Source organism: Pleurodeles waltl, chromosome 1_1 (assembly GCF_031143425.1).
Source record: "Pleurodeles waltl isolate 20211129_DDA chromosome 1_1, aPleWal1.hap1.20221129, whole genome shotgun sequence".
Lineage (NCBI taxonomy): Eukaryota > Metazoa > Chordata > Amphibia > Caudata > Salamandridae > Pleurodeles > Pleurodeles waltl.
In genome coordinates this window covers 951228232-951243448 of record NC_090436.1, presented here as the reverse complement: position 1 = coordinate 951243448, position 15217 = coordinate 951228232, and the positions used below count along the sequence as shown (strand labels likewise).

The 15217-nt window shown below is 45.8% G+C and overlaps 1 long non-coding RNA gene across 1 annotated transcript in view; it reads right to left on the bottom strand.

Moving 5' to 3' along the window:
- The window catches only part of LOC138285385 (uncharacterized), a 105329-nt gene extending 90413 nt beyond the window's left edge, over positions 1-14916 (bottom strand). The window contains exon 1 of the long non-coding RNA XR_011201588.1: positions 14839-14916. This is a non-coding gene — a long non-coding RNA (uncharacterized lncRNA). The remainder of the gene's footprint in view (positions 1-14838) is intronic.
- Between the last annotated feature and the right edge of the window lie 301 nt (positions 14917-15217).

The window sequence follows — 15217 nt, the reverse complement described above, 5'->3', positions numbered from 1 at the left end:
TGGCCTGGCATTTGGTCAGGCTGCCGGCTAAGCCCCTCCCACGTATGGCATTTCAAGTAGCGTCATCATTGAGGTAAAACTTATAGTCTTGAGCTTAGTCAGGCATAGGCTTCAGGGTCTCTAGAAAAGTTGGATCAGGGGGCTAACCAGACGAGGTAGGACATGCCTCATTTCATTCTGATCTATACCTAAGACTATAATTGCATTGAAATATCTTCGAAGATTTTAGTTCACCCTCAACTTATTGATGCAGCGGCCTTTGTTGTTAATGAATACAAGACAAGTTAAAACTCTTAATGAAAATTTAAAGAGAAGCTTGAATCCACATTTACACTTTTAGCCAGCCTAATGAATTCATAAAGACGCTCCATTGTTATCAGTGAAAATCCAATCTCTTGTTGACAGCTAGTGTTGTCTGAGCTCAGGAGGTTCACATAGCTGTCATGTTTTCACTTGGGAGAACAATGTAAAAATTGTATCCACTGATCAATGAAAAAACATATTAATTTTGCACAATAACAAATCAAGTATGATCGATAAGCAGTCAAAATTCTAAATTGGACTACTTTAGATGGAGATGGTGGTGATGTACACATTCACTGATTTTTTTTTTACTTTCTTAATTGGATGTCAGTTCATCTGAGACTCTGACTGAACTAGCCCCTCAGTAATGGCTGGCTTAGATGGGGCATGTTGCGTCACCACTCTCAGACTTTGATGTCATCGTTGAGCATGTAGTACAAAGGTTATACTTGGACTGCCTACTTGAAAAGGACTGCCATCGTCATAGGGGTGCCTGGTTAGAATAAAAATCTAAGATCTTGAAAATTTCTGAATGAATACGATCAATTTTATGGAGTAAAGCAACATGGTCAGCTAGGGAGTGTCCATTTAGAGTTTAAAAGTTAAGATTAGGGCGGTGCTAAAGAATAGCTAGTTAAGGGGAAACAACCAGGTTTGTGTGGCATCACAAACAATTGATGTATCTTTTTATGAAGAAAAAATGTTGCAGAGCGAAATTTTATAGTCCTGAATGAATCACTGAGGCTTGGCCTTCTTTGCAGATTTCCTTGAAGCAAGGTAGAAGTGCTTGTTAAGTACGTACACAACCAAGTTACCGAGCCATTGCGGAGTAGAAGTACATTTTACACGTGCACGTTACTTGGCCTGCAACTGCGAGGAAATCATAAGGGGAGAATTTGCACTCATAAATTGATTTACCCCGGTATAATATTATTCCTGCATGGTTTATTATTCCAGTAGGTAGATCTCCTACCAGGGCAAAGAGAGGCTGTTTAAGGAAGGGGTTGTCAAGGTAAGTTTGGGATCACCTGCCAACTCTCCAGTTTGTGTATATTCACAAACCTCCCCAGGACTAATTCTTTTTCTGAAATTGTCTGAGCTATTCTCATGTGAAAAAGAGGATTAAGATACCTTTAAAGGGTGGGATTAAATAGACAATGTCCCAAAAGAGAAAAAATATTTTCCCCAAGGAAATAAATGCAAAGGTATTTTCACATGTGCACCCGCACATTTGGAGATCCGCAACTGTCACCATCTGTGAAAGAACGCTTGGATAACTTTGTGAATTTAAAAAACTCTCAAGCCATGCATTAGCCATACGAGTGAAGATTTCTAAATTATTTAAAGAATCTGGCCCTCAGGCAGCAAAAAAGTAAGCGTTGTTTAAGCATTATGCACAACGATGTGAACACAATTTGTTGACCCTGAGTCGCCTCTTGGTTTTGGAGACCTTGTGTAGCATGCAGGTGGATAGAACTTGACCACTTGGCGAACTATGCTCCATCCAACTGTCTTCGTAAAGGAGACTTTCCAAACAATGTATGTTATGTTATGTTTTTGTGTGCTGGTTGGCACCAGAGAGGGCATTTCAAGGACCATTAATAAGTTTGTTCTGAATAATTCTAATGGACTTGCACTTGATACTGAACTGTGGTCAAACAATGACCTTTTCCAGGACGTGAATAGAATTGGCATAAAAACAGCTTCAGCAGTCTGCCAGAGCCTATGTTATGATCAGTTGCGGCTGGCGACTAGGAAAAAAACGTACCTGAACCTTGGTGCCTCCCTGCCGCTCTCCGCTGCACTCCATGCTCCCAGCCTGCCATGCACCAATCATGATGCTGCTCAAAGCAGCATTATGATTGGCTGGAGTGCCCTGCCTGGGCGCTCCAACACAGACTCAGGCTCTGGGCTTGCTCTCTCCAACCCAGCAACACAGTGCCGGGTTGGAGAGAGCCATTGTGCGCATGAGCCAAACATAAATGCTCACTGAGGGAGTGCAATGTGCACTCCTCTCACTGCACGTCAACCCCATGGCCCCGCCCCTTTAAAAATAAAACAATAATAAGCATAAGGATTTGCAGCTCCTGCTGCTGCTGGGGGGGGAGGAGTTGGAAGGGGGCAATGCTCCCCCTCCAAAGGGGAGGAGCCGCCCCTGGTTATGATTAAAAAATACATAGAGTTCCCTTGAAGACATTACACAATCTAATTGTCTCTCACATTTTGGATCAGTCAGTAAGGCAGCTATTCTATGTTTGGACAGTCAGTCATCATGAGTGATGGTATTTTACCTCTTTGTATCTCGGTCTGCCCTGAAAGGGGTGAGCTCCCAGAGTAAAGGATGGTAATCTGTGGCAACTACTACACACCAGCAACCATAGGAGTTGCTATGTGCAGTTGCAGGATAGTAAGCGAGGAGCACCATCTCTGCAGCATGCACAACTAAAATGAGGTTTATGCCACATGAAAAAGTAAAAAAGAAGGCCCTTATTTATTCAAAAGTTGTGCAGCGCCGTGCTGCACCAAAAATAGCAGCACCTGACTACACCACTTTTGAAACGTAGGGATGCGCCGTATTTACAGGAATACGGTACGGTGCACCCCTTCTCCGGTGCTGGATTAAGCTGCCTATAGTGCAAGGGTGTCTGCGTTGAGGGGATAGATTGTTTATGTGCAGGAAGATAAACCTTCCTGCACATAAACAATCTATAAAGGCGATCGCACACATAAAAGTACCAAAGCGTCATTTTGGAATGATTGTTTATGTGCAGGAAGGGACACCTTACTGCACATAAAGAATTACCCATGGCATTTTACTCTTTCTCTGTGTGTTGAAATCTGCAGCACACATGAAAAAGCAAAATAAGAAGAGGAATAACAGCATTTCTCCTTGTTTTGCCATGCTAACGCCACCCCTTGGGTGGCGTACATTTTTGGTGCTGCCACAGGTTTACAGTTACTCGTAAATCTGGGGCAGCATCAAAAGCAACTGGTGTTGTGGTGGAATGCCTACTGCAACACCCATTGCACGACCCTCTGACGCAGAAAACTGCATTGAAGGGGCCCAAATTTACAATGAGGTGTAAAGCCACAAAAAGTGGTGTTACACCTCTATGTAAATATGGAGCAGAGGTTAGCGCAACCGGAGCGTCACGAAAAGTGACGGTCTGGTGACACTAGGGGATCTTAAATCTGCCCCTAAATGTGCACACAAACTCATGCAGATTATGCCCCTGAGGACAATATGGAGGAGTATGTTTAGATCAGTATGAGTATACACCTGACGCTATGTAAATAGCAAAATTCTATGAATACTTGACAGTAACGATGTGATTCTCTGAAAAATATAAAATCCTAGTAATTTGTAGGAGAAACATTATATTGTGTAGAATTACACACTTTTTCCAGGAGTGTCTGCAAATCCACCCTCCAATATATAGAACTATCACACGCTCCTGATGGAATGCACAGAGATGGTCTGAGATCTCCTGCGACATTAATGGATCAGTTCACCAAAGACTTCCCACTCGTTAGACATCGGCTCTTTGTTAATGGTCTTTCAGAATATTTAACTCCCTCTTTCACACATTCGTTCCAAGTATTCATATAATGTACACCATGGGCAGAAACATATTTTGGCGACAGAATAAAAGATGTTATGCTTCCCAAAGGAATGGGACACATTTATTTTAACTTCACAAGTATGGAAGGTTATTTTATTGTTGCCAAGATCTGACAGTGTGACCTACAAGTCTCACTCTGATATCTGCAGCAGGCCCTAAAACCACTGATCCTTCTATCCAGACGGAGGGCGAAAGACCAGTTAAAGACAGGAGACACTATCCTGTTTGTGTTCTATATTTTAAAACCCCTTATTGGCTGACATCTGAACATATGCGCTCCAGCTACTACAATGTTAGAGTAGTATGCCACTGATCCCGATGTTTTGGCACTGATCGCACCTGTTTGTTCATTATTCTGTTTATTGGGTTCATAGAACTTTCAGCTCCCTAGTGCTTCAGTTGTAAAATAATACGTTATGGGCCTAAAGTTTTTATTTTATTTAATGTTGGGGTGCCCAATTCCCAGCGGTAATATTGATTCCACCTCATGCCTCCTTCATTTACCATCACACACTTCATGTCCCTTTATCTCATTCTTTCAGGCTCTTTTTCATCCCTGATTTATTTATTTATCATTTTCCATCGTTCTCTTCCTGCCACCGTCTCCCTTGTGTGTTTTCTCTCCCTTGCTCTGGGTCAGATGCTAGGAAGGAAAAAAAAGGGCTAGTCACCCAATATGAGTGCCACAGGCTCAAATTAAGCACTGGATGTCTCCTTAATTGAGGAAGGGTTTCCCTGTAAGTAAGTCACAATCCCTTGTACGTTGGGTTGTCTAACAGCAATGAATAGTACAGGCCTGACTTTCTGCTGTAAGTTGTGTGGTGGTGGTGGTGGTAGGCTGCTTAAGTGGTGAAACATGGCACCTCGAAAGCCACTACCTACTGCCTGCTTTGTGGTAGTATGAAACTGTCATTAGACAATTGGAAAAAGTTACCATGTAATAAAAGGTTCCTTTTTTAAAAACTTCTCCCTCCCTTGTTATCATGTCTATTATTTTTATTTTGACCGGAATTTAAAGTGATAAATATCCAAAATTAGGCCACTTTCCCGGACTATTGCCATGCTAGAAGATGTAACAGAGTAACAGCATGAAAGAAGAAACACTACATAAAAGTACTTTAAAGTATAAACCGTCCTTAAAAATCATTGTTGAGAGACCCGCTGTTCGGACACTCTATAAACATAAAATATTACACAGAGAATTTTAAGTAACTGTGCCATATTTTTCAAAAAGTATCTTCTCTTCTTTTCTGGGTACCATAGGGCATATTTATACTTAGTTTCAGCCGTTTTATCTTAATTTATTTTTACACTAAAACGGTGCAAACTGAACTCCTTATTTATATTTGACGCTAGAACCATCTAGTGTCAAAATATTGGAGTTTGTGTCACTTTTTGGATGTCTGAACCCACCTTGCGCCCATGAGGTGCAAGATAGGCGTTCCTGTCCAAAAAATTATGCTACTGTCTTAGCGCCATATTTATCCCCCTGTGCTAAAATGACGCACGGGTAGGAGGCGGACCCAAATAATGAAGTTAAGTTTGCTTAACATCATTATTTAACACCTTGGTCAGTCCAGGCGTTAAGGTACCTGTAGACCCATTTCCATGGCCAACTCCATGGAATGGGTCCACAGGTGCCCACCCCAAACCCGAGGAACACCCCCACCCACACCAGAGGGACACCAGAGGATGGGGTGAGGGGCCCATCCCAGGTGAGTAGGGTAAGTATTTTTTATATTTAATTTTAAGTGCTGTTGGGGGCCCTTACATGGGCCCCCTGCCTAGCACTGGGTGTAATGGCCATGCACAGAGGACACTGGTCCCCTGTGCTGGCCATTGGGGTGGTGGTTATGACTCCTGTCTTTACTAAGACAGTAGTCATTTTTGGGTGGTTGTGTGTCAGGGAATGACGCTAGGCTGTTTAGGCGCATTATTTTTGCCGCTGACTAGCCTAACGTAATTTTCTGTCTCACAACCTCCTTTTTCCATATCGCCCCCCTAACACGGCTAGAGTTTTTTTTTTCTTTACGCTAGCCCAGGCTTAGCGCCGACTTGCACCATTCCTTAAATATGGCACCACACTGCCGCTGTAGAATGGTGCAAACCGGCGCTAAACTTTTTGATGCAAAACCGCATTAGCGCAGTTTTGCATCAAAAAGTAGAAATATGCACCTATATTTTCAAATCCTGACAAAAATGTCTTCACCTTTACCTTTTGTTTGGAGCTACATTTCTATCCGTCAAAATCGTTGTCTTAACCCACAAAGTTTGACATTTGCTTAGAGTATGACTGAATTCAGGATCGAGTTGGTACAGAAAATAGACCCGGGCACCAAATTAAAAGTAGCCTCCATTAGTGAATCAGATAGCTAAAAAAGTGGGCTACATGTGCAAATTGTGGCAGTTTTGAACTTTTATATGTAGTAAAGATAGTACAAATTGGATGTGAAATACGTCTTCTTTATTGCATCACTAGTGCCAAACAGCTAATCACTCCTTGTCTCCTTACAGCTGTGCTGCTACCAGGGATACAAGCAAGAACGTGGAAGCTTGACAAGCATTGGCAAAGCCGATAGGTCATGCCTTTCTAACCTTTTGGCTTTATCAGTTGTTTTTGCCATGCAGCACAGCTGCCTAATGCTGTGCCACTTAGCTAAAGAATTTTAAAAATCTTTTGACAAAGCCTGGCACTATTTTGTTCTTTTAGTTACTAATCTGAGCAGAATCTGTAACTAAAATGAAACAAAATGTACAAAAGCATTCTTTGTGCTTGAAAGGCGGTGGGAGGAACCAACATGCGGTGTGCTGGTTGGGGACATAAGCAACTTAGAGGACAAGAGGTGGATGCAACATGGGGCACGGATGAGGGTGTAGGAGGCTGGCCTGGTTTGTAGTGGGTACCATGGGTACTTACACCCTATACCAGGCCCAGTTGTCCCTTATTAGTGAAATGTAGTAGTGTTCTAGCAGCTTAGGTTGATAGAGGTAGCTATAGCAGAGCAGCTTAGGCTGAACTAGGAGACATGCAAAGCTCATGCAATACCACTTATACAGTAGTTACATTGTACTTATACACAAGTAAAGACACTATCAGTGTTACCAAAAATAAAGGAATTTATATGGGTGACATACTACCAAAAATATCTTAGAGACAATACTCTTTCTGGAGGTAAGTATAATACACAATATATACACTAGACACCAAAAGTAGACAAATAAATAGTCATAGAACAATACAAACAGTAGGAAATCCTATAGAATGCAATGGGAGAAAATAGGTCTTGGGACAACACAAACCATATACTGAAAAAGTGGAATGTGAATCACGAATTCCTCCCTAGACAAGTGTAGTGTGTGCAAAATGGCGGGGAGAGTAAGAATACAGTAAAGGTAAGTAAATTACCCCACCCCAGAGCCCAGAAAAGCAGGAGTAAAGTACTGCAAGTTTCCTTAGGACACACTACACCTCGTTTTGGGGATTTTGCAGCAGCCAACCAAGTCTGCAAAGAACAACTGCTGGATTATTGGACCTGAAGATCTGCAAAGGAAGGGGACCAAGTCCAGAAGTCGAAAGAAGTTCCAGGAAGGACAGGAGCCCCTGCCAACCCAGAGGAGGGTGCAAAAGAAGAGTCCCTGGTTGGTTGAAGACTGCAGAAATGCACCCTAGGAAGATGCCAGCAGGTTTCTGCATGATGTAAAAGATGTCCCACGGCATGAAGATAGTTGCAGATGAGATTTCGTGTTGGAAAGCACCAACAAGCCTTGGCTATGGCAAAAGTGAATTTTTCATCAAAATGGCACTCAATGGACCCAGGGGGGACCTGGGGGCCTCAACTCTGTGGGAGGAGGAAGAGGGGGCTCTCAGCACTTTAGAGAGCCCTCAGGATGCCAGCCAGCACCCCCAGAAGCAGTAGGATCCGGGTTCAAAGGAGGTGCAAAACGCAGTTGATGCAGCACAACAAAAGACTTTCCCACACCGTTGGAGAACAACTCAGCAAGTTGAGCGTCGCAGGATGGAGTGCTGGGGACCTGGGCCAGGATGTGCATGAAGGAATTTTGCAAAGAGTGCACAAAGGCCTCAGGAGGTGAAGAAGACACAAAACACAGGGGTACCGTCGTTCTAAGGGAGGGCAAGGTCTTACCTCCTCCAAATTGCGTCAGCAGGACCTCAGGACAGTCTATGTCGATGATGTCTACCCTCTGTGTCCTTAGGAGAATGCTCGTTGCCATGAGAGGAGTCCTAGGGTACCGGTTTTTGCCTTGGAAGTTGCTTGGAGCAGGGGAGTGACTCTGTCACTCCACTGGAGATGTCTTTTGTCCTTCTGGTGCAGGATGAAGACAGGGGATCCCCAGATCATGTACACCATGGAAACTGTTGCAGTTGCTGACTTGGAGCTGAGGTTGCTGAAGAAAAGTGTCTCTTGTAGACACTTTGTTGCAGTTACAGCGTTTCTTGGAGCAGGCTGCGGTTGATCCGAGGTCAGAGGATGCTGAAGTTGTTGCAGAGGATTCCTAAAGGAAACTTGCAAGCAGAATCTGAAGAGAACCCACAGGAGAGACCCTAAATAGCCATGAGAGGGGGATGGGCTACCTCATCCGGTATGGACCTATCAGGAGGGGTCTCTGACGTCACCTGCTGGCACTGGCCACTCAGAGCCCTCCAGAGTGCCCCCACAACTTGCAAAGCAAAATGGCTGAAGTCTGGGACACACTGGAGGAGCTCTGGGCAACACCCCTGGTGGGGGGGTGATGGACAGGGGAGTGGTCACTCCCCTTTCCTTTGTCCTGTTTCCCGCCAGAGCAGGGGAGAAGGGGTCCCTGAACCAGTGTAGACTGGTTTATGCAAGGAGGGCACCATCTGTGCCCTTCAAAGCATTTCCAGAGGCTGGGGAGGCTACTCCTCCCCAGCCTGTAACACCTATTTCCAAAGGGATAGGGTGGAAGACCCTGCTCTCAGAGGAAATGCTTTGTTCTGACTTCTTGGGACTCGGCTGTCCAGACCCCAGGAGGGCAGAACCTGTCTGTGAGGTGGCAGCAGCTGTAGCTGCTGTGCAAGCCTCAGAGAGCTGGTTTGGCAGTACTGGGGGTCCATGGTGGAGTCCCCAGGATGCATGGAATTGGCTCCCCAATACCAGATTTGGAATGAGGGGACAATTCCATGATCTTAGACATGTTACATAGACGTATTCAGAGTTACCATTGTGAAGCAACATATAGTTATTGACCTATATGTAGTGCACGCGTGTAATGGCGTCCCCGCACTCATATAGTCTGGGGAAGTGGCCCTGAACTATGTGGGGGCACCTTGGTTAGTGCAAGGATGCCCTAACACTTAGTAACTTTGCACCTAACCTTCAACAAGTGAAGGTTAGACATATAGGTGACTTATAAGTTACTTAAGTGCAGTGAAAATGGCTGTGAAATAGTGTGTACACTATTTCGCGTAGGCTGCAGTGGCAGTCCTGTGTAAGGGTTTGTGTGAGCTCCCTTTGGGTGGCAAAAAGAAATGCTGCAGCCCATATGGATATCCTGGAACCCCAATGCCCTGGGTACCTAGGTACCATATGCCAGGGACTTATAAGGGGTGTCCAGTATGCCAACTGAAATTGGTAAATGAAGCCACTGGCCTACAGTGACAAATTTAAAAGCAGAGAGAGCATAAGCACTGAGGTTCTGGCTAGCAGAGCCTCAGTGACACAGTTAGCCACTACACAGGCATACACATTAAGCCACAAATTATGAGCACTGGGGTCCTGGCTAGCAGGATTCCAGTGAGACAGACAAAACATACTGACATATAGGTTTTTATCTATGAGCACTTGGGTCTTGTCTAGCAGGATCCCAGTGACACATAAAAACACACTGACACACACTCACAAATAGGCCAAAAGTGGGGGTAACCATGCTAGAAAGAGGCTACTTTCTCACAGAGGGGAGCAACACGGGAGCACAGGTGGAGGGATTGAATGGGTGAAAGAGCAACATGGTGCTGGCAGGGAGAAAGCACATGGGCAAGAAGGTTATGCGGGGATCAGTGAGAAAGAGAGGAACACGGAGTGTGTCAGAGGGGAGACAGAAGCACACATGGGAGAAATTAGTAAAAAACATGCACTTTCATAGAATGCTTAAACAGAAAGAAAATAGTAGCACTTGAAAAACAGAGTAGTGAAAGGACATAGTAATGGGTCCACACTCCAGGGACAGGACAACCACACAAAGAGGAAAGAAAGCTGTTGGAGGTGGCATGTTCTGGTTGGCTGAGGTACAACCTACCACTCCTGTCATGGATGGGTTATTACACTCACTTTATAACTTGCGCTCATCCTTGGACCCTTGTGTAGCTTAGCACACAGCTTATTACAGAGGCAATGTGTAAAGCATTGGCACAGCATGCCCACACAATAAGTACACTGATCGTCACTGAGCGTCGCAACTGAGCCTTCACATGAGGTGTATGTAAACAAAGTTTGTATTCAACACACAAGAATTAACACCATATGAACATCATGTAAATCTGGGTAAAAATCACATTCAGAAAGATCTAAAGTACTATGAGGCCCAACAGCGTTAATATGACATCAGCAGTATGTGCATGTGAGGAAAACAATACTTCCCCTCCCCTCACCCACATGTGGTACTACTGCATTGGTATCATGAAGCCCACCTCAGCGATCAGCCCAATTCAATATAAAATAGTTGTAGGATGCATCCCGGTTCCCAACGAGTGCAGCAATGTATACATACAGAGAAGTAAAGCACTTTGGAAATAGCTCTGCGGGCTAGGCTGCACCAGTAAATGTCCATGTCAACTGCTATTGTGAACAACTTGCAGGGCAATGCTACTGTGCGGTGAAATCAAGCCCATACACTCGCTCCCACACTCTCATTTCACATGGACATTAGTCATGCTAGAATACCCGCATTCGCACACACTCTCTTCCAGTGCCCTAATGCAGTGCTGTGGCGGCCGGCAGGTGAGGTGTAAATGAGTTTGCAGACCCCTCTTGGACCCAAACCTTCCTCTACCATCCAACCAACTTCTGCCCCCCTCAGAGTTAGAAATGAAGCAACCTTTCCGAGGACACTAGGCTGCTTGTGGCTGGTGGTTTCACTTAGTCAGGATCCCGGAGTAAAGGTACAGGGGAAGAAAGAGAGAATGGTTGATCAGGCAACAGTAGACAAAAAGAAGTTTGGTCCCCACTCGGGAAGTTCACTCAGGGGTCTCCACACTTGCTGTCCGGCATGGGCCCTCGTCTGCAAAGCAAAGGGGGAGGGTCACTTTGGGACACACTATTCACTCGGGTGCCCAGCCACACCAGACACCCCACTTCACAGATAATTACCAATCCTGCACCTCCTAGAACAGGAGGTACCATGTCTGGGGCCCGATGACATGGGCCACCCCAGGCATCTCAACTGCACACAAATAGTTTACCAAATTCTGTGCCCTCCTGGAATGGACACACGGTTTGGTGCATGATGACCTGAGTTGCACCAGACACTTCCGAAGGCACACACAGTGTTCAATACAGGGCGTCCTTGGGATGAGGCCCAACATCTGGTGTGTAATGACTTGAGTCACACCAGACAATTCCGGTTGTACACGAAAGGTCACTAATGCCGTGCCTCCCTGGAATGAGGCACACCATCTGGCACGGGATGGCTAGACTCGCACCAGACAATCTTGCTTGCACACAACAAGTTACCAATGATGTTCCTCCCTGGAATGAGACACAACATCAGGTGCGCAATAACTTGAGTCGCACCAGACAATCCCATTTGCACACAACACATTCCAATGCCGTGCCTCCTTGGAATGAGGCACAACATCTGGACCACAATGGCTTGAGTCTCACCAGACAATCCCGCTTGCACATGAAAGGTTACCACTGCACCACCTTGTGGTAATGAGATGCCACGCCTGGCGCAATGACTTGAGTTGCACTAGGTACTTCTGAAAACACAAGCACGTCTGAACACACAACCAGTTCCCGTTCCATAACTCCCTGGAATGAGGAACAACGTCTGGTGTGTGATGACTTGAGCCGCATCAGACCAATCCGGTAACACACACAGAGATGCCAGCTCAGTGGTACTGCTCGAAGGAGGATGTGGCACTGCTCCAGGTACGCTTTCACCTCCGGGGGTCACAATCAGTGACACTGACACCACACGCAATGATTATGCAGTCGTGTGTCACACAAGAGAATTGCAACACACTCGACAACAGCAGGACATGGTGTGTCCTGCAACCTGTAATCCATTCACTACCAAACAATTGCTTATGCGTGACATGGCCCCACGATGAAGGGCCACACTCCTTGAATGCGGGCAGTACTTTGCAGGATCCACAACAGGCAAATACGGTCTTAAGGCACAATTCTTAGTTCTATGCTCACACTGCTGCTACCCTATGGACTCCAGCAGACGATGTAGACACATAGCATCGTACCTCTCTCCAGATGACATGGTAGAAGGTGCAGGTCTCTCGAAGGAGGTCTTTGATGTCCCTGAGACCTCCACACAGAACAGGGGACAAGCCAACAAGAACTTGGAGAGCACAATTCAGAGTGTCACACTGCAGCTAACAGTGTGCCCAGGCCAGCCAAGATGCAGGAAGGGTGCACCTTTCCTTTCCAGGAAAGTAAATAGTCCTGTGCACAAAAGATTCCTGGGGCAATGTGCAGCACACAATGTGTAAGTGTGCACATAAAGGTAAACCATGCCAGGCTAAGCATATACATGAAAACACCAATGGGCAAGTGTGCACATATCGGTCAGCCATGCCATGCCCAGTATATACATGGAAGCGTGCACATACTGGTAGGTGCCACTTCCCAACTTATGTAAGGAGGTTGTGCATGCGCTTTCCCACTGTACTTACAGTGGGAAAGTGCCCAGGGCCCTAGGGCCACTCAAACAGGATCATCAAAGCCTCCTAGAAAAAGCAAAAAATTTTGGGGAACCAGTATCCCTGCGTGTCAGGTCTAACAAACGCCCACACAGCTAATGATTTATAAGCAAGCAAATGAGAGTGACAAGGAAGCCAACCAATGGTATGCAATGGGCGGGCTCTTAGCCCACTGTGAGATAACAATATCACTGGCAACAGACAGAGCAAATTTTGTTTTAGGCAAGACCTAAAAACGACCCACACAGTTAAAAGTCATACCAGCCCTTCTGGCACTGCTTAATAGCTTACGGGCCAGTCAGACCCTGAATGTACACTCTACAAATTAAGTGAAGCAGCAATTTTGAATTATTTGCCTACTGTCGAATACTGAGCCTCAAAGTAATCCTCGCCCAACACAAATATAATCAATTACAGTCCAGGTTTCTTCGTTTGCAGTGGATATTTAGAACTGTATGAATGACGTCAGCAGCAAAGATCATTCAATTTAAGAAATTTTTTTTCAGTAAAGTTTAGTACTTTGTATGTAGAAGTCACTCAGGTCTTAGACATATTTGAGCAGAGAAGGACTATGGGGGTCATTCTAACCCTGGCGGTCCGTGACCGCCAGGGCTAAAATGACGGAAGCACCGCCAACAGGCTGGCGGTGCTTCCCTGCCCATTCTGACCGCGGCAGTAAAGCCGCGGTCAGAAAAGGGGATCCGGCGGTTTCCCGACGGATTTCCCCTGTCTGGGCTGAATCTCCATGGAGATTCCGACCCCCTTCCCGCCACCCTGTTTCTGGCGGTTTTTACCGCCAGGAACAGGATGGCGGGAACGGGTGTTGTGGGGCCCCAGCATGATTTTCACTGTCTGCTTAGCAGACAGTGAAAATCGCGTTGCACCCCTGCAACACCGCCAGCTCCATTCGGAGCCGGCTTCTGGGTTGCAGGGCCTTTCCCGCTGGGCCGGCAGGCGCTCCCTTGGCGGGCGCCCGCCGGCCCAGCGGGAAAGCCAGAATGGCCTCCGTGGTCTTTTGACCGCGGAGCGGCCAAGTGGTGGTAGGAATGACCCCCTATGTTTCTAGAAAACCTCAACTATTCCTCACATTCAAAACGTTTTAAGCTGATGACTTAAAAGAAAAGGCACAATCAGGCCTCACCTCTGATGTTTCTTCATATCTGTAGATACAAATAGCAAAGGAGACCTTGGGGTTTTAGGCATTCAGTGGGACTACCTCTCAAGAAATCAAGCTAAGAAGAATTCATTTACATGATAATGCAGCTACAAAAAAGCTACCTACGCACGCAGCGTCATGCGCCATGCAGCTCCGTGAGTTAATACATTTAGGGGGTTATTACAACTTTGGAGGAGGTGCTAATCCGTCCCAAATGTGACGGATATACCTCCAGCCGTATTACGAGTTCCATAGGATATAATGGACTCGTAATACGGCTGGTGGTATATCCGTCACTTTACCGTCACTTTTGGGACGGATTAACACCTCCTCCAAAGTTGTAATAACCCCCTTAGTGCTTTTGTACTTGAAGGTTTGAATCTTATTGTTTGCCGCCAGCTTGCTATAACGTACATGCCACCATTTTACAACTGGCAAGTGGAGAATGTATTTTCGTTATTGACCTATATTGTAGCAGATGATATCGGAAGGCAGGTAAAATAAAGCTATTTCTGGTTTAAAAAATCGGGTTTCCCGTCTGGATGGGGTCGGTTGGCATGCATGCTACACGATCAGGCCTCATACAATGTATTTAATTTATTTTGGAAATTATAACATCAGTTGTCATGGTGGCAACATGTATTTAACCCATATTATCATTATTATCCTCTGAGGATTTAAAGAGCTATTTCTACAGAACAGGCATCCAGCTCTTTCTGCATCCTCCCTTGCTCACCTCGACTGCTCTAGTTTGTTGTAAAAACAGAGATCAACACAACCGTTACATAATGATAAAATACAAAGGTTTGAAAGTACCTGAAACACCTCTTGAAGCGCAGTACCTGAAATAATTTTGAAAAAAACGGTTGTCCTTTCTGCTGAAACTTCTCGCACTTCGTCTGAATCAGGTGAGACCCCCCCACCTGCGAGATGCAGCGGCAGCGTGTGCTACCTTTTTATACTTCCGCTCTATGTGGCTGCATTCCCTACCCTCCCTCCCTACCCTAACGCCCACTTCACAGACCAACGCCTGCTCGCCCTCTCCACCTGGGTGGCCCACCCGTTGTCAAGGCAGCGCGCTCATCACCTTGGCAGCCGGCTCCTCTGTGAGGACAGCGCTACGTTCTGCTGCCCGCTCTAGAGCTTTGAGCCTCTGACGTCCAGTTCCACTGTGTGACATCAGGCGCCGGGTCACATAAGCTGTCTTAGGACAGTGGTATT